A 23,903-nucleotide genomic window follows, 5' to 3' on the forward strand; every position below is an offset into this window, starting at 1 on the left:
GTCGTGTCTTTCAGCAAACGGGGGCTCTTCTTCTCGGAATTGGTTGTCGTGGTTTAGCAAAACGGGGCCTATTTCTCGGAATCGGCCCGATTTTAGGGAAATGGTTACAAATGGGGGGTCTTGTTCTCGGAATCGGCTTAACCATAGGAATGTACAGTTTGAGTGAGGAAGCTGTTTCTCGGCATCTCCCTAACCATAAGAATGTACCTTTGAATTTTAGAGGAAGGAGAGTGCGTGTGCAACTTTGTGTGCGCGTGATCGGGTTTTTTCTTGTTCTCGTTGCTTGTTTTCCGACATGATGGGCTCGGGGACGTGACTGAGAGGGTGTATGATGGGACATAAACTACGAAAAATAATCTTTTTCCACATTCCCTCCTTGTCCCATAATATACCCTTTAAAATTCTTCTTCTTAGTCTACTTCTATACTCATTAGACCGTCTACTTGTTCCTGTAACATGATTCCTTCCTTTTCTTTCTTTCTGGACTGGGGTTTGGGAATGCAGGCAGTGATACAGAAACTACAGAGAGCTGGGCCACACTGAATACAGAGGCAACAGGGGAAGAGAATGGCTAGAGCAAGACTTATTATTGTAAGGATCTTCCACCCCCATGAGGACAGGAGGCCCCAGAGCCACCCCGTCAGGGACCAGGCTCCGGTGTCTGCGTCTAGTTTCTTTGAAAGCACATGAAGGCGGGAAATGGCAGAATATACTGAGGGAGCATTATCAGGAATGTATATACAGCAGCTGGATCCGATCAGTTCACCATCGCCACCACGGTCCGCTAATATGATATCTAGGACCATACGGTTCTGTAACGTCATTAGTCTATCGGAAGCCATCTCAGCGGTGATGTTACTTAATGCACCAGCTGTTTCGTTTATGGCTCCCTAAACTACACGAGTCAGTTGTCTTATGTGGCGGCTATTGATCATGGGCCCCCAGAAAGGGATGATTCCTTTGAAGAAATCACCAGCCTCCTGATCCACTGTGTCTTCAGCATCCATGACCCCCCTTCGCCGTCTATTAATCACGGTCGGAGGATCACTTAGATGATAATCTGCTCGGGCGGTGTAGGTAGGGGAGGAGAAATGCAATGTAGCATTTACCGGACCAGCCTTGAGGTAGCCAAGTACGTGCGTGAGGTCCACAAATAAAATAAGTGTTGGGGCGGTGGTCATTGTTGGGAAGTTTAAGTCAGGTAGGGTGTACGTCTTATTACACTCACTGTCTCCCATCTTCTGACCCTTGCCCTTACCTCTTACACAAAACAGGCCCTTATGAGGCACAGCCCATCCTCCCTGCTCTGTCTGTCTCTTCTGAACTGAGAATGTTTCCCTAAACGAGGCAGTGTCGTTAAAGAGGGAGTAGCTGGTATTTTCACTATTATCTGCTCGTCCCCATGTTGCGGTGAAATCTACCATCTTTTGAACAGCGCGCACAGTCTTTATTTTTATCTCGTTCCAGGTACTAGTGTTCTTGGTCTTGGTTTCAGGGATGTTTCTGACAGAGGCGGAGAATATCATAGAGAGAGCGTAGGTAGATCCAGCATAGCCGAAAGGGAGAGGGATAAAAAGCATACCTCCGTGTACGGAGTGTGGCATTAAGCCGCAGACCCAACAGTTGGTTTTGTTGATAACTAGTTGGTGTTGATGGAGTGTGGAGATGAATGTGTTATTGAAGAATTCTTTTCTCTTACTCTCGAGATGTGGGGGAAGATCTACGTGTGAATGCATAGCAGTGTTGTTCAAAAGCATAGGGGAAGAAAGTGGGAAGGCTAGATGAAGGAACCAACCTAGCCAAGCCATGATGCAGAAAATAAGAATCATGATAGAAAGAAAAACTGAGACTTTGTTTCGTGATGATTTGGTGCAGTGAGTCTTTGTCTTCATGATTTCGGCTGCTTAGTCTGAGTAAAGTATGCGCCAGTGACCGGACACTCCGCAGCACCCGCTTCACCAAGAGTCCGTCTTGGGCTTAATTAGCCACTGGTAGGTCGAGGTCAGGCACAATGTCTCAAGTCTGTTTTGGATAAGATCGCAGCCGCGATTTGTGCTCTTCTTTTGGCAAAAGTTCTGGAAGGGGTGAAATAAAGTCTGTCGTTTCAGTGTCTTTAAAGTCTGATGGTTTAGTGTCTCTGGTCTCGGGATCAGCAACAGTGTCCGAAGGAATTGGTCCATGAAAAGGCTTGCAGTGGCTTACATGGAGCCATCCTTTTCGTCCTTCGACTTTGACGGCGGTCCTCGTTGTGAGCAACACCAACTTGGGAGACGTCCACCTTCTTTCCAGAGGGCTGGTTCGGTCAAAATTTCGGACGAGCACCCATTGGCCAGGCTGAAGGGAGTGCTCGTCGGGCGTGGTCTTGTCTGGAAAAGCTGCAGCCACCTGTGAACGGCAAGAACGTAGTGCAGACATCAAAGAAGCCAAGTAATCTGTCAGTACATTTGCGTCAATATCAGTTAGCTTATTAGGAGATGGGACACCCCAGATATTTGGAGGTCTCCCATATGTGATCTCATAGGGTGACAGGCCCGTCCGAGAATGTGCCACCATTCGCATGTAGAACAGGGCAACTGGAAGAGCTGTCACCCAGTCTATTTGCTTGTGAGCGCATATTTTTGCCAATTTGGTTTTTAATATCTGGTTGTGCCACTCCACCAGGCCTGCTGCTTGGGGATGTCTGACACAATGAAATTTCCAGGTGTAACCTAACAGTAGGGAAACTGCTTCCATTAATTTAGAGGAGAAGGGTTGTCCATTGTCAGAGTAGATGACTCTGGGCAACCCGTATCTTGGAAAAAATTCTCTAACCAATTGCTTAACTGTCATTTGGGCACCATAGTCTGGGACAGGGTAAGCTTCAGTCCATCGGTTAAGGTACAGACTACTACGAGGACATACTTGTATCCTCAACATCTTTCCATTTGGATATAATCCATTTGGAGGACTTCAAAGGGGTGATCTGGAGGATGGAACCCTCCTTGTTCAACTGATACACTTTTCCCGGGATTGAACTGACAGCAAATCATACAGGTTCGTACTTTTTGTTTGGCTGCTGTTGTGCCATATCAAATTCAGACTGTCTAACATTACTTTTTCTCCTAGGTGGGCAGGACCATGGGCAGTTTCTATCATTACGGGAACCATTATGTCAGGGAGAAACCATTTGGACTTGTCTTTTGCTACCCAACCTTGATCTGTGTGTGTACCTCCCTCTTCTTCCCATTTTCTCTTTTCGGTCTCTGTGGCTTGGTTTTAGATGTCTACTACATCTTTGGTGGGATCGATAATTGGACAGATAGTTCTAGTGATGGTTTCAGTGCTTAGTGTTCCTGTCTGAGCAGCATGTTTAGCTGTGGCGTCCGCCAAAGCATTGCCTCTAGTGATAGAGTCTATGACTTTAGTATGTGCTTTGCATTTTAGTATAGCTACTTCTGTGGGTCTGTGTACTGCTTCTAGTAGCTGGAGGATAAGATCTCCATGTTGGATCTTTGTTCCATGAGAGGTTAGGAAACCTCTCTCTCTCCACAAAATGCCAAAATTGTGGACGACCCCGAATGCTTACTGTGAATCGGTGTAGATGTTGACTCGTTTTCCTTCAGACCACTCACATGTTTGTGTGAGAGCTATTAACTCTGCTGCTTGTGCCGAATGTACGGATATCCTAGCTGCTAAGAGAACTGTGTTTTCTGTAGTGACAGCATAGGCTGCTTAAAGTTCGCCTGATTGGAGGCGCATACAGGAACCGTCTACAAACAGTGTGTGTTCTGGTGTACTTAGAGGGACATCTGTAAGATCAGACCGGGGCTTTGTGACTAGTTCGACTACCTCTAAGCAGTCGTGAATCTGATTGTGAACTGGAATAGTAGGCAGTAATGTAGCTGGGTTGAGGATATTGCATCTTTTGATGATGATGTGGGGTTGGAACAGAGTGACTTTGTAACCTGTGAGGCGAGCTATGGTCAAGTGTTGTGTTTGTGTCCAATTCAAGAGTAGTTCTACTGCATGTGGAACTTGTACTTCAAGAGAGTGTCCTAGTACTATGGAATCACTTTGTCGTATTGCTAGAGCTGTGTCTGCGACAGATTTCAAACAGGCAGGCAAACCTTGTGCAACAGGGTCAAGAGTGCTAGTAAAAAAAAGCACAGGGACGATGTTTGTTGGCTTGTGTTTGCGTGAGTACTGAAGGACTGGGTTATTTAAGACCCAGCGGTGCCAGGGGACAACACCTGAAACCTTCGTGGGTAACCTGTTCTGGCGTACAAATGACAGAGACACGGGACACTTCATTCGGCGTCAAAGATTCGAGGTTTATTTACTGCAGGGAACACAGAAGTCACGTGAAGTACACAGCCGGTATGTTCGCGGGATCTGATTCAATTTGCTACTGTGGATCGCTCCTTTTTATACAGTATTCTCCCATACGTTAACATGGTACACAAAGGTTTACAACTTGGTTCCCATCATCATCCCCAAGAGGGGTCGCTTTGATGTATTCAAGGTCCGGAACATAAGTACAGAAACATTCGGTGGTTCCCAACTGTAAAAACCCATCTTCCCACCATTAGTACATTCCAATCGGCAGTAAACAGATCGAAGAAGGAACAAGGACAGGTGCAAAGGAAGGCAGAAACAGTGGGGAGATCGGAAAGGGTGTAAAAAGGGGTGGTATCGGGAAACACGAGCTGCAGGCATCAAAGGGACGTGCCTAATGAGATGCACGGCAAAGACAATAGACCGGCACGGCAAGATGTGCCTGGAGCGGGGACATCTGCCTTACAGTATCATCCCCCTCATCATAAAGACACTTTCAAAGGAAACGTGTCTTCCGCAAGAGTCTTGGGAATCCCAGGGTCGCGAAGCGGACAGCGTCCGTTCGCTGGCTACTTGAGGGCAAGAGACAAAATGGATGCCGTATCTAAGATGGAACCCGTGGGTACAGATAGAAACCCACGAAACAAACGAACGGTTCAGGTTAGCACAGCGAAACTGCGCACACCCACTAAACTCGTCATTTGCAGTTCATAGATACCAGACTCGACCATATTCGTGCGAGTCGAAAACATCACTTACGATCGTCACGGAACCTCAGACGCTCCTTTTGCCCTCATGTAGGCAAGCACTAGTCAGAATCATACTCGATATTCATCAGACCGTCTAGATGTTGCTGCAACATAACTCTGTCCAACTGAGCTCCTTTGGTAACAGGCGGCTGTCTTATACACGTCGTAGCACAGAGGCCACATAAGGCAGGACCACACTGCACACAAAGGCAACACGTGAACAGAAACGCTACAACAACTCCGATGATCATCAGAATCTTCCAACCCCAGGTCGACATCAGGCCCCAAAACCACCCAAGCAGCGTCCAATCCCCTACATCCACGTGTATGGACTCAGAGATCTTATGCAACTTTGAGATGGCTTGATAGACAGTTGGAGCGTTATCTGGAATGAAAATGCAGCAGCTCGAATGGATCACCTTACATACTCCACATCGATCTGCTAAGACCACGTCTAAAACCATACGGTTTTGTAATGTCATAAGCCTATCCGCCTGAAGTTCTGTGGTGATATTACCAAGGGCACTGGCAGTGATATTAGCTGTCGATTTCACCACTCGAGTCAATTGTCTCAGGTTCCTACTATTGACCATAGGTCCCCAAAACGGGAGGAAACCCTTAAAAAAGTCTCCTGCCTCTTGACCGGCAGTGTCCTCTTCGCTAATCACGCCTCTCACAACTCTAGTCTTGTGATAGTCTGCATCAACAGTGAACGTCGGAGGCAACAGATTTGCGATATAACATGAGCCCACAAAGTCGGAGGGCAACCACGTATACGCACGATCATGGCAGACAAAGTATGTACCCTTGGCAGCCAGAAACACAGGGGACGAGACCATCGGCAGGATATAAGTCTCGGAGCAAGCACTCTCTCCAAGACGAGCTCTCGATCTTCGGCCATGACCCATTAGACAGAAGTTACCAAGATGGGGTACGACCCATATCGGAGGCGAGCTCCTAAGCTGCTTTTCACTAGTGAGCGCACTATACTCGACCTTACTCAGGACCCTATAGGCTTGTACCTCTTCTTCTGGAATGAGCGACGGTTCATAGATATCCCTATCTAAGTCATCTATCGCTATAGCCAAAGGCTTGTGATAGGAACCAGGACCAGAGTAGGGAGAACGTGGCTCTCGATTGGGGTAGGAATCTAGTGCGCTTCGAAACATTGTTTGGAATGCTCGAGCTGAACCCTGGGAACTATAAGGAAGAACCAGATATGGAATTCCCTTATCCGTGGTATGTGGCATTAACCCGCACACCCAACAATTTGTAGTATTAACCACTAACTGATGCTGATGAAGGAGCTGAATAAAGGAATTATTTCTGAATTCCGCACGTCTAGCCTGTTCGTGTTCGGGTAAGATATGGAAAGAATGAGGGGATGTAGTGGAGGTAGATTTAGGTTCAGAGGTAGGATTAGGTAAAGTAGAGGGTAGGAAGTACGGTATCATGTAATACACCCCACCCGCCAATAACGAAGACAGAACCATAAACAGAAGGAAACATTGAAACATAAAACATTTGGTACGAGTGATCTGCTGCAGTTTGAATCTTTGCGCCTGAGCTTCTTCCAAGTCCATCAGCTTCGAAAACGCCATCCCCTAAGACCGTCCGCAACGTTTCTTGACGCACTTCGTTCTGTGTAGCAATAGTCAATCCCTAGGAGTTCCCAGGAACCGACGGTCTTTGACTTTGTGTCAAGACCTACTAACCAGAAGGAAGTACACGCGCGGCCCTACGGTACACCTGGATGCAAGGTATCTTATTCACAAATATATATAAAGTCTCTTAGCTGTGGAAGTAAAAACACATATGTGGAACGAAACTCAATATTTACAGAAATAATCACAGTTATACGGGTGTTTAGACTGATCGTGGCAAATGGGATAATGTAGATGTCGAGGGACAAAACGAGATTTTATTAGTCTTTAGTGTTGGATCGCAAAAAGTATCGAGTTTTCCCAGGACGTGTCTGTTCATCAAACAATGGATCCGATGAAGGAACAGAGTTCTGTCGATCAGTCGATTGTTCAGATCTTGAGTCTTTTGATGACGAATGTTCAACAACGTCGTTCTGCTGCACTGAGGATTCTCCAGCAGGTTCAGCGTCACTAAAAGGTACAAAGATCTGGAATTTCTCTGTTTCAGACGAAGCAATGCCTTTCCTCACCCACGAGTCCGCCGGTAAAGGTATAGGTACCTTCTTCGTATGGGTGGCGTGCACCCAGTTTTTGCGTCCTTCCAAACGGACAGCGGTTCTCGTGGCAAGGAAGACTTGGAAAGGTCCAGTAAAACGGGGTTCCAGATTCTTTTTGCGAGCAAAATTGCGAGTAACCACCCAATCTCCTGGTTGGAGCTGGTGGCCTGGACCCTCCGTCTGCGTCGGCAGTGCTTCGTAAACCTGTTGGTGAATTAACCTCAGTTTAGCAGTCAGATCATGAAGATAATCAATCAACATTGGGTACTCAAGATTAGAAAACACACTTGGTCTAGGGACCCCCCAACCATTCGCAGGACGGCCGAACACTATTTCATAGGGACTGAGCCCTACTCGGGAGTGTACGGTCGCCCTTGTTGACAACAGAGCTGAGGGCAAAGCGTCAGGCCACGAAAGACCAGTCGTAGCCTGAATCTTAGCTAATTTGAGTTTAAGGGTGCCATTATACCCCTCAACCAAACCTGCTGACTGGGGATGATTGGCGCTATGGAATTTTTGATTAATTCCAAGGCCCTTACACACACTCTTCATCACACTCCCTACAAACTCACTTCCGTTATCATACCATACAATTCGGGGCATTCCATACCGAGGAAAGTATTCCTTCAGCAGGATTTTCGCAGTAGACAGGGCTGTATTGTCCTTAAGAGGATAGGCTTCAATCCATCGGGAGAATGCGCAAACCACAACTAAAACGTATTTCAGGTTATTGCATCTCTCCATATGGATGAAGTCTAGCTGGATCACTTCAAAGGGATATGAAGGGGGAGCAAAATGGCCAGGAGGTGTAGGGGTCCCCTTACCAGGATTGTACAACATACATATCATGCAATTCTTAACCAATCTCTCAGCACATTTCGTAATACCGTCATTCTTCCACACAGGGAACAACAGCTTACAAATACCTTTCGCACTAATATGTGCTAACCCGTGTGCCATCGTCACAACAGCCAGCACATACGCATCTGGCAACATCCACCTCTTATGCTCCGACAGATCGACCCAACAACCATTCGCATCCAACTTTCCCGTACTCTCTTTCCACTTCGTCTTTTCAGTATCAGTGGCCTCATTCTGAATCGCTTTCACACTTTGGATAGTATCCTCACACATACTAGGCTCTGTAGGCCACCTAACCAAACTCGTCACATACATTCTAGTGCTAAGGTTCCGGGCAGTCTCCTTAGCAGTCTCATCCGCAAACGCATTACCACGGCCAACATCATCAGTCACCTTACGATGCGCACTACATTTAACAATCGCTACCTGCTTAGGCAACGTAAGTGCATCCAAAAGATCATTCACAAGCTGTCCATGTTGAATCTTTGTACCATGCGACGTCATAAAACCTCTCTCTCTCCACAACCGTCCAAAACTATGCGCGACGCCAAAAGCGTATTGGCTGTCGGTAAACACATTCACTTGTTTCCCTTTCGCCAACACACACGCTCTAGTTAAAGCGATCAGCTCTGCAGCCTGGGCAGAGTTCTGATTCAATCTCGCAGCTTCCACAACAGTATTCAATGTTACCACAGCATACGCAGTAGTCACATCACCATTTGGCAATTTAAAACATGAACCATCCACATACAAAGTTTCATCGGGATCTTCCAAAGGAGTGTTTTTAAGGTCCACTCGACCTTTTGTTTCCTCCTCAGTCCTTAAGTAACAGTCATGTGCTGCTACTTCATCTGACTCTGCACTAATTGGCAATAAGGTCGCCGGGTTTAGAACATTACAACGTTTTATCTGAATATGACTTGCCAACAGCGTCAACTCGTACCCTGACAACCTCGCACTCGTCAAGTGTTGGGTTTTCGTACGATTCAAAAGAGTGTCAACTGCATGTGGCACCATCACTGTAAGCATATTATCCATGACCAATCCTGCTGATTGTCGGATGGACACCGCAGCTGCCGCTGTTGCTCTCAAACAACTCGGCAATGCTCTAGCTACCGGGTCCAAGGTCGAGGAAAAATTTGCACATGGACGTTGCTTATCACCGAAGGGTTGCGTTAAAACACTCAACGCACAACCTTCCCTCTCGTGAACGTATAATGTAAACGGCTTGCTGTAGTCAGGAGTACCTAACACAGGAGCCGAACACAATGCGTCACGCAGTTCATAAAAACTTTTCTGACATTCTTCCGTCCATGGTAAAGGAGTTGAAACATCCTTGCACGTAAGAGCCACCAATGGTTTCGCTAACAATGAAAAATTCGGAATCCACTGTCTGCAGTATGACGTGATACCTAGAAAGGCACGCACATCTCTTTGGGTTGTTGGCACAGATATGCGCACAATGGCTGCAATTCTCTCTGGGGTCAACCGTCTTCCCTCCTTTAACAATAAGTGACCTAGATAGGTTACTTCTTGACAACAATATTGAAGTTTAGAAGGTGACACCTTATGATGTAAGTCACAGAGATGTTGCAACAACGACACCGTAGCAATTTTACAAATGTCCTGAGTATCTGCAGCCACCAATAAGTCGTCAACGTATTGGATTAAGGCTGCACCAGCCGGCAACACAAATGCATCTAGTTGGCCCTTCAAGGCTTGACTGTATATCGATGGACTTTCACAGTAGCCCTGAGGAGCACGTTTAAACCGGAAGCTACGACCACCAAGAGAGAAACCGAAAAGGTCTCTGCTTTCCTCAGCAATCGGAATACTGAAGAACGCATTCTTCAGATCGATCACTGAAAACCATGATGCCGAAGCTGGAATCAGAGTCAGTAACGCCGTGATGTCAGGCACAACAGGGAACTGAGGAATCACAATTTTATTTACCTCCCGTAAATCGATAACAAAACGATAAACAGGTGGTTTGGAAGGATCGGTACGTTTCAAAATAGGCAGTACAGGGCTGTTGCACACGTTTCCCCGAGTCTCCTCAATAACATCTTTCTCGATCAGATCATAGATGATCGCCAACAGTGCCCGTTCACCGTCAAGAGAGATTCGATACTGGGGAATACGTGGCAGTCGCACATTAGATTTCACGTGAACAACATAAGGGGAGATGTCAAGCAGGCCCACGTCATTTGGACCTGTTGCCCACAAAGATGCAGGAAGAGAACTCAATTCCGGTGGAAGCTTATCAAGAGACAAATACATTGGAGAGATAACTCTCTCACCTAAAGTAAGCTTCACTCCCGCAGGAGAACAATACAAAGTCGCATACAAACGTTTTAGCAAATCCAGGCCCAAAAGATTTTCACCACAACCAGTGGTCAAAATCAACGGAGCTTCGAGCTCACGTGGCCCAATTGTAAGTGGCAAAGGGCACGAAACCGGATTGCTAACAGGGGCGCCAGAGAATCCAACGGAAACATTTGTTAAGCCAGACAAAGGTGCGCCAGGGAGTTTCGAATGCATGAAGGAACTTTTCGCTGCACCAGTGTCCAACAGAAAAGGCTCAACGACGCCCGATGTGGCAACTGCGACGTAAGGCCCTCTCTGATCAACCGGAACTGATACTACTCCCTCTCCTTGTCTATGGCTGTCCTAGTAATTACCGTCGTCAGTTCCCTGATTGACGTAATAATCATCAACATTGTACTGCGCAGATCGTCCTTGCGATGATCCACGTTGATCAAAACAATTATTGGAATTTGACGAATTGTCTGAACGATCATTTTGAGCACCACGACCCCTACCACGTGATGTCTGCTGAGCACCACCACGACCTCCTCTAGATACGTTACCACTGTTACGCTCATTGAGGACCGGACAGTTGAATTTTAAATGACCCTCCGGTCTACAATAGGCACACTGATTGTACCCTAACGAAGATCTCTGCGAAGAGGAGTCATTTCGCGATTGCGACCTATTAGATTGCGACTGCGATCGATTACGTTGTTGCGAATCATTCTGATTCGAACGCGGAGGATACGCCTGCTGCAACAATACTTTAGTTTTGAGTTCTTTCGTCTTTTTATCAGCACAGTCATTCTCTTCTATCTCCCTATTCTCATAATACTGTGCCGTAGCCAATATTTGAGCAGATGTAGAGACAGCCCACGCACTCTCAGAATTTTTCAATTTGTTGCTCAAGTCGGGCAATAGGTTAGAGACAAATTTATCCACAAACAACCGCTGACCACCCTCGGTACTCATATCCTGAACACTGTGATCGATGAATGCCTCCTCAAATCTCGTAAATAAATCAGAGACACTCTCGTCCTTCTTCTGTCTACAAGCTGACAATTTGTCCCAGTTCACCCTCATGGCTGGCATAAGCGTTTTCATCAGGGTAATAATTCTCTGAGGGAGAGCAGTAATAAGCTGTTCAGGCTTAGCCCCACCAATTTGTCGTGTATCTGCCGCAGTAAGAGCAGCCCAATCACCACCTAATTCATTTGCATGATCTTCCTGATGAATCTTGGCCCATACCGGTTGCGGTACGACATTGCCAAACAGCATATCGATATCGGCAAGATTCATTATTGTCGCATCTACGAGCTGCGACAATTCCTTATAATACCCTGCAGGATTTTTGCGAGGGTCAGGCAAAGATTGCTTCACCTGTAAAACTTCCGATCGTTTCCATGGGAGATGTATCCATACTCTCTGGAAATGTGGCAGGATCGGCGGATTTTGAGCAGCATCACCTGCCATCCACACTGGTGGAACTTCGCGCATGGGAAACTGACCAGACGCATCTAACTGTCTCTCAACATCCTCGACGAACAATGCTTGAGGCATCATAGAGGGGAGAAGAGCCAATAATTGCTCGACAGCACGTCGAACATTAGTACCTACTATCAGACCGCTCGAAAACTGGAGCTGTAGATTGGTCAAAGCAGTTAATACATCGTCCGATGCATCAGCCGATATTTGATCACGTAAAGCCTTGCACATTTCTTCAAAAACATATCTTTGTGTCGGTATATTGAATTGACTAAACGTATTCACTACCGAACGTGGAGGATTCCTATATGGGTGCAGCATCCATGCCATTGCCATATTGTACAGCGCAGCACGTTCCCTATTACCGGGAAGCTGACTACGTCTTTGTGGACCGTCTGAACCAGCGGACTCAGGAATAGGTCCAAGAGAATTAGCAAAATTAGCAGCAACTAAAGGAGTACGACGTCGGGTAGATGGAGAAGTATACGATAGAGTGGGAACAAGAGAAGAATCGAGAACAGAAGAAACAACAGGAGTAAGTAAAACAGGAGCAGTAGCGGGAGCAGGAGTATGAGGAAGTACAAGCGGAGGAGCAGTAGGAACAGAAGTAGGCAAAGGAATAGGAACAGTCGGAGGAACAGGTGGAGGAGCAGGTACAGGAGCAGGTACAGGTGGAACCACAGGAGCTGCGGTACCCTGTACGTACGGAGGTGGTGACTTCATAAGATAGGACATTAAGGGATCCTCAACTAATTCCTCCTTCTTATCCGACTCCGTTGGCAAAGCGGGATAACATTTATCTATAGTCATACGCTGAAGCCTATCAAAAACTTCCTTTTCCTTTTCCTCCTTATCACGCTGAAACTGCTCTGCTTTCTTTACAATGGTAGCAACACCATCTCTCTGATTACGTTTTGTCTGTCTGATCTCTTTCTGTCTGGCTTCTTTGCGCCATAACCGAAAGGCATCAAACATGGCCGGCCTTGACTTTTTCTTAAACAATTTAGCCTCAAGGTTATCTAAAATCGGGGTCTCAAAACTACCATGAGGTGGCCAACTAAGGACACCGTCTTTTTTGGTGTAGCGAATCCAATATTCATTAAAGGTAATCGGACCCAACCCATGTTTGCTGTAAAGCTCATAAGTGGGAGTTCCAACCGGAGGTATCGGACACGAGTCCTCCAGCCGGGAATCCGTACCACAACGTCTGAAACAACTAAACAAAGTACTACGACCAGGCATCTTGCACACTAGCCGAGTTTCACAAACTTCAAGGGTTACGGGATTTACCAAGTCCCTGTAAAGAGCAAAAACCCTCGGTTTTTGGCGGCTGCAGTCGTCAAATATCACAACAAAGAACCAAGTACGAAGGACCACAAATGCAATGGAACCATGCAACAACTAAGCAACCACAACCAAGGACTCTGGGAGCGACCCACAAATACTTAACTCAAAGATCGATGGCGTCACCAGGAAGGCTCGTCAATCGTCTCGCTGTACCAAGGTCTACGCCAGGCGCCAAAACAGGTCTACAGTCAGGGCAGCAGTCCGTCGCAGCCGTCAGGAGGCGGGAATCTTCGCGGGAAAAGTCGTCGGGCCACTTATTTCGACAACAGGATCGATGAAGGTGGGTGCACCTTCCCTCGGAGATTTCACACGAAGTTCCTCACGATCGTCGGGCTTGGACCGGTACCAGCCCCACATTGGGCGCCAACTGAAGGACTGGGTTATTTAAGACCCAGCGGTGCCAGGGGACAACACCTGAAACCTTCGTGGGTAACCTGTTCCGGCGTACAAATGACAGAGACACGGGACACTTCCTTCGGCGTCAAAGATTCGAGGTTTATTTACTGCAGGGAACACAGAAGTCACGTGAAGTACACAGCCGGTATGTTCGCGGGATCTGATTCAATTTGCTACTGTGGATCGCTCCTTTTTATACAGTATTCTCCCATACGTTAACATGGTACACAAAGGTTTACAACTTGGTTCCCATCATCATCCACAAGAGGGGTCGCTTTGATGTATTCAAGGTCCGGAACATAAGTACAGAAACATTCGGTGGTTCCCAACTGTAAAAACCCATCTTCCCACCATTAGTACATTCCAATCGGCAGTAAACAGATCGAAGAAGGAACAAGGACAGGTGCAAAGGAAGGCAGAAACAGTGGGGAGATCGGAAAGGGTGTAAAAAGGGGTGGTATCGGGAAACACGAGCTGCAGGCATCAAAGGGACGTGCCTAATGAGATGCACGGCAAAGACAATAGACCGGCACGGCAAGATGTGCCTCGAGCGGGGACATCTGCCTTACAGTATCATCCCCCTCATCATAAAGACACTTTCAAAGGAAACGTGTCTTCCGCAAGAGTCTTGGGAATCCCAGGGTCGCGAAGCGGACAGCATCCGTTCGCTGGCTACTTGAGGGCAAGAGACAAAATGGATGCCGTATCTAAGATGGAACCCGTGGGTACAGATAGAAACCCACGAAACAAACAAACGGTTCAGGTTAGCACAGCGAAACTGCGCACACCCACTAAACTCGTCATTTGCGGTTCATAGATACCAGACTCGACCATATCCGTGCGAGTCGAAAACATCACTTACGATCGTCACGGAACCTCAGTACTGACAAGGCTGTACCTTCCCGTTCTGTGACAAAGAGGACAAAAGGTTTGGCATAATCGGGTGTAACTAGGACTGGTGCAGAGCATAATGCTTGTTTAAGGGTGTCAAAAGCAAAAGTATGATCAGGTGTCCATGGCAATGGGGAAGAGGTCATGGTCGTTAGCTGTATCAAGGGTTTGGCCAAGTATGCAAATTGGGGAATCCACTGTCTACAGTAGGACGTGAGGCCGAGCAAGGCACGGACTTCTTTCTGTGTCTTAGGGACAGGAATGTTAAAAATGGGTTGAATTCTTTCAGGTGTGAGTGCCCTACCCTCCTTTGACAGCAGGTGTCCTAGGTAGGCCACCTGCTGTAAACACAATTGTAATTTCGAGGGTGACACCTTGTGGCCATGTTGTGCAAAGAACATTAGGACAATTCGTGATGCTTGTTCACATTCTGGTTCAGAGCGTGCGGTGATCAGTAGATCATCGACATATTGTAACAATGTTGTATTTGAGGGCATAACAATGTCATCTAACTGTCTTTTAAGTGCCTGACTGTAGATACTATGACTTTCTGTGTAGCCTTGAGGAGCTCTTGTGAAACAGAAGAAACAACCTTGTAGTGAAAATCTGAATAGGTACTGACTGTGTTGGTGAATGGGTGCACTAAAGAAAGCGTTTTTCAGGTCGATTACAGTAAAATGTGTGGCTTTAGGATCTATAGCTGTTAGCAGAGTACTGATGTCAGAGACCACAGGGTATTGTGGTACCACACACTTGTTTAGTTCGCGCAGGTCAACCACTACTCTATAAACTGGTCGTGCACCGTCATCTGTTTTCTTAGTGGTAAGACTGGTGAATTACATATGTTGGAAGGTACTTCTCTGACTACTTCTTTCCGTATTAAGTCATCGATAATATTGATGAGGGCTTGTTCTGCATCTGGAGGTAGGTTGTATTGTCGGACACGAGGTAGGACAAAACCCTCTTTTAATGTGACCATGTGTGGTGTAAGGTCCATGAACCCTACGTCAGTCTGATCTGTAGCCCATAATGTAGCAGGAATGTCTCTTAGTCTGATGTCTAATTCTCGTGTGGTGAAGTGACCTTTGAAATCTTGGAGGAATAGTCGTATTCCTTCCGGGGAACAGCATATCACAGCACCCAGTTCCTTTAACGTCTGGATGCCAAGTAAGTTTTCGGGACATGACTTAGTAAGTACCAACTCAGTGGATGTTGTGAGAGGACCAACTTGAAGTGATACTGGTTCAGAAACCTTGTTGATGACTGGTGTACCTGAAAAACCCAAGGAAATACTATTCGAGCCAGAGAGGGGTACCTTGGGAACTTCGTTGTGTTGTACTGTCGTCCTACTGGCCCCAATGTCTATTAGAAATTTTGTTTCCTTACCTGAGAGCTTAGCATTTACATAGGGACCCTTTTGGTCGACCGGGACCGGGATCAGTGGACGACTGTCGTGTTCCTCCCAGCTGTCTCATGAAATTGAGGGGAATTTAGGATAGGATGATACTTGGTACTGATAGAGTTGGGTGGTAGGTTTAGTATCAGTCGGAGGAGCTGATGTGGGAACAGAGGGTCGTGGGGGATAGTTACGGGGTTGGGTCTTCTCAGTGGCAATATTATGTTGTAATACTGTACAGTCACGCACAAAGTGACCTAGCCTTTTGCAATAATTGCAAGTAACTTTTTCTTGTGACACTTGAGCTTGTTTAGGGATCTGTTGGATTGTATTAGTCTGTGCTACCAATACCTTCATTTTAGTATCCTTTGTTCTTTTCTTTTCTTGTTCCTGTTCATCTCTAATCCTATTTTGGTGATATTGGAGCATCTGAAGTGCTTGTGAAGGGGAACTTGCTTGCCAAGTACTCTCTATCTTCAGTACTCTATTTCTGATCATAGGCAAGGCATTTTCTACGAATTTGGAGACAAATAATCAACTATAGGCGTCTCCACCTGAGGAGAGGCCGCTGTTGATGAGGAAACATTTCTCTAACCTGGTATAGTAGTACCCTATATCCTCATCTGGTTTCTGTTTGCATGCAGAGATAGCATCCCAATCTTCTTTCTTAGTGGTCAGCAACTGGGAGAGTATTTTCGGGAGAAGGCGAGGGAGTTCTAGGACTAGAGGTCCCAAGCCTTGTCCAGCAGCAAGAGTACTTTCTTCTGTCTGTAAAGCTGTCCATGTTATCTTTTTCCCTTCTACCTCCCAATCTTTTCCTTTTAGTTTGTCATATGTCCCTTGAGGCAGTAGGACCTTGAGGAGAATATTGAGATCTTTATAGGCAAAAGAACCCATTTGAAGAATATCCTTGAGTTCCCTATGAAAACCCGAAGGATCTTTTTCATGAGAAGGGACCATTTTCTTCATTTCTAGTATTTCTATTTTTGTCAGGGGTGTGTAGACAAATGTTTGTTGTAGCTTTCCTCCAGAATCTACAACGGGATGTACTTCTCGGAGGGGGAACTGTCCTTGGTCATAGTGATGGGGATTTGCGTCATAACTGTCTGAGAAGTATTGGACATATCGCTGTCGTAGGTCAAGGAAGATATTAAGGAATTCTTGTCCCCTGGCCACCCACCTCCCTTCTAAGCAGTCTCGTAAGTGAGAATGTAACTTTTTGTGCGGGCAACCAGTATCTTTGTACATCGTAATGAGGTGTTGAACCATATAGATGCTTGCTAGCCTTTGAGATGTTAGAGGGATCGATAAGAACATTTGAGCGACTATATCAGGGCCATATATAGAGTATTGAGATACCCAATGGGTGCTTGATCGAGCTAGTTCCTTTTCTTGGGTAGTGAGTGGAGGTTGGTCGTCCATCCAATCATCTAGAGCTTCTTGTGTTCGTTGGAACAATCTATCTGTCGGAGCTGACAATTTCTTAGTTCTAATTTTTAATTGTCCACTATTCTGGGAACGAGGGATACAGGAGCGTACTGCTCCTTGAAAAGGAGTTTCTTCTTCCCTATCTGTACTCTCGTTCTCTATTTCCTGAGTAGGGTTATCTTTTCGATGGAAGTCAGAAACCTTGCTTGTAAAGAGTGGAATAAAAAGATCTATTTCTTTTATCTTATTATAACTACCTGCAACCACTGCAACCACTGCTTGATCTAGTTGTAATAAATCATCAGGAACTCTTTTTCCTGCACTGGCTATCATTCTGATAAAACAAGTGATCATGAATCGTGAGAGGCATTTTCTATGCGCTATGGGTCTATTTTTGATAGCTTCCTGTAGGGCTTCTAAATGTTCTCCTGTTCGGAGAGTTTCGTAAATCTTGTTCAAACAGTTTGCGACATTCGGTACCTCTCGTATACCTTCTAGGGCTTCTCGTAGACGAAGGGAGATATCTACTTATGAACCTTCCCCTGGGGTCGGGTCGTAATCACATTCTAACATGGGTGGATCCCTGCTTGAGGTGTCAGAGATGGTTTCGGTCTGGGTGACTATTCGTCTAGCCGTTATTTGATTGGTATAAGCAGGAGGAGGGTCCATTAAGTAAGTGGTAATGAAGTCTTTGGGAGCAGGAGTTTTAGGACATAGAGGTGCTGTGGGAATACTAGGGTTATCATCGGACTCTGTCTTTTGTGAAAGGGCGGGATACATTCCTGTCATGGAGGCCGAGGCCTCCCTCTTTATTTGTTCAAAATTAATATCCGCATTCTGTTCTCGTAACTTTCTCATCTTACTTTCTTCTGACATTCTATTTGCTTTCTCTACTTTCCTTTGTTCTTTCTGTTCCCTTTGATGTGCTTCCTTTCGCCATAATTCGATACTTTCTAACATCGAGGGTCTTGCTTTCTTTTCCCAACATTTCTTTTCAACTGCCATGATACAATTCAAATCCCATGTGCCAATCTTTGGCCATCTAATCGCAATTTCTAAATCTTGAGTGTACTCTTTCCACAAATCCAAATACAAAACGGCACCTATGCCGTACTTTGTATACATAAGAAAACCAGGAGTATCCTTTGGGGGGACTGGTACATCTTGTTCCAGTAACCCCCTCCGGGTACCCAGTTTACACAACTTTGAAAGCAAAGGCATTGTGACAACAAATAACAAACAACAAAACCTTACACTTGATAATTTTCTAGAAACCTAGAACCCGTCTTGACCGTGCTCTGAAAAATCAGAACCCGTCTTGACGGTGCTCCGAATAAATCAGAACCCGTCTTGATACACCCCCAGCAGTACTCACCGAGGTGCAGAGAACTTGAAGATCTTGAAGATCTGGACACTGGACTAGTTGCGCTGCGCTCTTGATCGGGGGACTTGGCGGGATTCTGAAGACCTGGGACTCGGCAATCTTCACAGGTTTTGGGCTCTGGGTCGAGACTTCCACTGTCGTCCTCACCGCCTCGTATGGATGCTCCGACCTCGGTACCGCCTCTCTCAGACACGAAGGAGTTCATGCAGGAACACCCTGCAGCGTGCACTCTTTTGAAGTCCGTCGATGTCTTGAAGAGACCGGTTTGGGTCCGCATCACTGGCGTGTGGGGAGAAAGGAAAGTTCCTATTCGGGCGCCAATTTGCTGTGGTAAATATTTTAGTAATTTACCTTGATCAGAATTTCTATAATATCAATAAGGTCAAGTATGAAGAGCAGAGTCCGTGGTGGTTCGAATTCAGGGTCTTTATTCAGTAACTCAAGTTAAGGGAGAGCTCCGTCACCTGAGGAGGATTGGAAGAATCTCTAACTTTCATCAAAGAGGACATGGTATTTATACACAGAAAAGAGGAAGGAGCTTCCTTTGAGCAAAACTCGGATAGCTGCGTTTGTAACAATACAGAAGTCAGTAAAACTCGGATAGCCGTGTCGTAATTTTACAGAAATCATAGCAGCTTTACTGTGTCAAAATCATACAGAAGTCATGACAGGAAGAAGCGTGACTGTGTCTTTAATCATGAGGAAGTTACGGCAGAAGCAGAGCATTGAAAAATAACCCTGGGCTGGTTCCTTAGATAAGAGAGAGAGAGAGAGAGAAAAAGGAGAACTGGTCGTTGACAGGATGTCTGGTGTCGTGTCTTTCAGCAAACGGGGGCTCTTCTTCTCGGAATTGGTTGTCGTGGTTTAGCAAAACGGGGCCTATTTCTCGGAATCGGCCCGATTTTAAGGAAATGGTTACAAATGGGGGGTCTTGTTCTCAGAATCGGCTTAACCATAGGAATGTACAGTTTCAGTGAGGAAGCTGTTTCTCGGCATCGCCCTAACCATAAGAATGTACCTTTGACTTTTAGAGGAAAGAGAGTGCGTGTGCAACTTTGTGTGCGTGTGATCGGGTTTGTTTGTGTTCTCGTTGCTTGTTTTCCGACATGATGGGCTCGGGACGTGACTAAGAGTGTATATGATAGGACATAAACTACGAAAAATAATCGTTTTCCATAGTGGGCCCATGCCATCTGTAGGCGAGCAAGAATGGAGTCCACCTTATGAGCCTTATTATAGTATCTCTGCTTTAAGGCAAGCAAGGATCTTTCTGCCTTGATTTTTCGGTGTGCCCTCAGCTGACCCCAGAGCAGGGCCAGCAGCCATTTGTGGTGCCTAGAAGGGGCTGAATGATCCAGCCTCTTCAAATCTTTGATGTCCCCTATCAGGCCCGACTCTATCAGTCTAGCTTCTTGAGTACGGGTAATAGTAAAAGACGTAATAACACCCGGATTGTCACCTTAAAGGCATCCCAAAGAGTAAAGGATGGGGGGTCTCAGGATGGGCATTCGACTCAAACAAGCTGATATCTCTCTCCGGTACTCAGCTACATTAACAGGGTCTTGCAACAGGTGAGGGGGAAGTTGCCAACAAGGGCAGAAAAGCGATGATGGTCCCCGGCACCGCAGTACCATTTCTATGTGGGCATGGTCCGAGAGGAAGATGTCAGAAATACAGACTGACTCCAGGTCCAGCAGCAGTGAATGTGAGATGAAAATATAATTAATTCAAGAATAGGAATGGTGAACATGGGAGTAGATGGAATAATCTTGTGAGTCAGGAAACCTCTAGGCATCAGTGAGGCCCATGTCCCTAAGGACCATTTTTAATGCAGCGGACATCGCCCGTGCCCTGGAAATAAGCAGCACTGTGGTCCAACTCAGGATCCCACACTAAGTTTAAGAGCCCCCCATCATTAAGCAGTCCCCCTCCTGTGCCACCTGTTCCCACAGTAGAGAAAGATAAAGCTTTTGACCTGGACCCTAAAATCCCAAAGGGATCACCACTCACATACGTACAATGTGATGCTATTGTCAAGTGGTTTACAGCCTTTGAGAGGGCTTGTAAGATGAGGAAACTCAGTCAGAAGTATTGGGACTCTTTACTTTAGGGGCTGTGTGCAGTAAAGTGCAGGGATAGACCCCTGACACTTAATGAGACAGATGTTGACTCCTATGACCTCCCGACGGATACCCTGATTCAGGGCTTTGGACTCCCCTCTGAGCAGTACATATTAAGCCCGGGGTGACTCACAATACCTGAGTCAGTAACTAAGGTTATTTCCATGGAGACTGTAAGTCACATGTGTAATGTGAGGTCATAAGCAATTAGGGGTTATGTTGCCAGACATTCCTGCTAGGGTGTCTGGCTGTATATGCTTAATCCTGTGATTTCGTTTGTGATGCCTTTAGGGGCTGTAATTACAATGCATTATAAATGTTGTCAAGTCTAATGAGTACCTAATTTGAACTGATGCCCAAACATATATTCTTGCTACTGCGTTAGGGGAGGGACAACCCAGACTGTTAGCTGCTAAGATGTAGAGGTGCATCCTGTATGGTCAGTATACAATGCTCAGTCAGGGTTATATGTCCCCAGGGCAGGTGTACCTATTTTTAATGCTTGTTGAGATGATGGGGTGGGTCACCACTTGGAGGGTGCCAGTTGGCAGACCCTCGCTCCTTGTTGTGTCAACCCAGTGCATTAGGGGGCAAGATGATGTGCATACCTATGAGTGGTGGTACTAGACCCCTCCCCCTCTGCGGGAGGGGTAGAGATGTTATGCAATGTCACAAAGTAATTCCAACAGCTTATGTATATTTGTAAATTGGTGCATAGTATCAAATAGTGTGTGTGTTTAATAAATGTACTCTTACTTTTAAAAGCGAACCACAGACTGGACAATCAATTATTAGGTGTTTTTTCTGCGTACCTGTAAATGGCGATTACTAGCCCACACCACCTCCCGTGAGTAAGCCTTAGACTGCTGTGCAACGCTACCCTATGAGAGTAAGGTGCTACACTCGGGTGTTTGGTTTCCAGTGAAGTACAAATGTGACATGTTATTTGTGCAGGACTCACAGATACTGCCTCGTTTTCCAACAGGAGTCCTTCAACCCTCTGGGAGCCCCTGGGCCAGCACAGTTGTGTTAACCAGAGCTGAGGTTTTTTGTGGACTATAGGGGCCTCAATGCAGTAACCATGACACACCCACTTCCTAAAGCTGATGAGTTAATTGACAGGTTGTGGGCATCCACATTTCTCAATACTTTTGATTTGGCATCAGGGTACTGGCAGATATTCTGACCCCAGAAGCACAAGAGAAGGCAGCATTCTCTGGCCCAGGTGGGCATTATCAGTTCATTGTTAAGCACTTTTGATGAAAGAATGCACTTGCCACCTTCCAAAGGTTGGTGAATAAAGTTCTTGCTCGGTTGGAGACATTTAATGAAGCATATCCGGATGATATTTCAGTCTATAGTTCCACTTGGGAGGATCATCTGATCCACCTTGGGAAGATCCTGAAGGCTCTTCAAGTTGCAGGCCTCGCTATCAAGGCAAGCAAGTCCCAGATAGGGCAGGGCACAGTTGTATGCTTGGGCCATCTTTTAGGTGGAGGCCAAGCTCAAACTTTGCAGCCCATGATCCAGACAATTCTGAACTGGGAGGCTACAACAACCCAGACTCAAGTCAGGGCAGTCATTGGTTTCATTTGGTACTACAGAAGGTTGGTGAAGGGGTATGGCACCACTGTGGCACCCCTCACAGGACTTACCTCCAAGAAGGTGCCAAAGAAGATAAACAGAACAGTGAACTGTCAAAATACTTTTGATACCCTGAAAGAAGTAATGTGCACAGCAACCATTCTTAAAGCCCCAGATAATTCAAAGCAGTTGATAGTGGAGACAGATGCCTCTGAACATGGGATAGGAGCAGTCCTAACTCACGGCCAATGATGATAGCCATGAGCAGCCTTGGCCAGCCATGATAAATCCTAATAGATTTATTAATGCTTGGACCCAGAGGGCACTTTAAAGTTTCCCCCTGAAAATCTACCAATCTTTAGTGTACTGGATGACTGATGTAGACCAGCCTGCCCCCAAAGACATGTTTCTGAACCTCTGCAGGTGAGAGCCCACGCTAATTTGGGGCAGCAACAATGCCAGCTCCGCCGGAGGTGTTGTCACCTCCTCCAAGCAGAATGTCTATGTAATCAGTATATCAAGGCAAGAGGCTTCAAAGGCCTACGCCACCTTTAATATGCGACCCTTGCTTCCCACCAGACTTGGGAGATGCCACTCCCTGCCATGGGGTCCATTTAGCACCAGGTTAGGTGGGAAAATTAGCTAGTCAGGAGACGTGTTCCAGATCAGGCTGGTTCCCCTAAGGTGGGCTACCTGATATGAACAAAAAAACTAGAGTTCCGCCATCTTGCTTTTGGGTGGATTTAGGCTCACTGGGTAAGGGTTATACCCCACTGGAAGTTGTCATATAGGGGGTTTAGTTACCCTAAAGGTAAGAAGCCCATTGGCTATTACCTGTCACTTCCTTTAACACCCCTAAATTGAGTATTTCATCGAGACCCCAGATGCCAGGAACTCAGATTCAACAGATCCAGAAGAAGAGGACAAAGAATAGTCACGAGAAAACGAGAACTGAAGACTTGCAATGGACTTTGGCACAAAACCCTGTCTGCCTGCACCAGTCTTGACAATCGTGACAAAGTGACTCATTTTGGAGCTGAGCAAACACTAAGAATTCTGGTAGACTACCAGCCCTTCACAAATTGCCAGCTATCTTCCTTGTAGTAGAGGAGCTACTCCCCTGCAGTCCATAGGCTCCAAAAAGGCTGAGTCTGGTTCACCATGTTGCACCTCCCCAACTAGCCCGACACACTAGCCACCAAGAAGACGTACCTGTGCTTCTGAAGGTCAGATTTGTGCATGCACTGAGTTAGAGGACACCAGAACCGACGAAAGGCGCACAGCACCAATACTCAGGGTACCAGACCTCTCGCAGCAAACAAAGCCTGTGAGAGCCCAGTCCAGACTCCCACTGCACCGAGAAAGAGCAGCCAATGAGGGAAGTCCGCACTACAGAGACCCACTTCCAGAGTGGCCCAGCTGTCCTGATTTCTGCGCC

The sequence above is a fragment of the Lissotriton vulgaris genome, chromosome 5 (genome assembly GCF_964263255.1).
Source record: "Lissotriton vulgaris chromosome 5, aLisVul1.2, whole genome shotgun sequence".
NCBI classification, from domain to species: Eukaryota; Metazoa; Chordata; class Amphibia; order Caudata; family Salamandridae; genus Lissotriton; species Lissotriton vulgaris.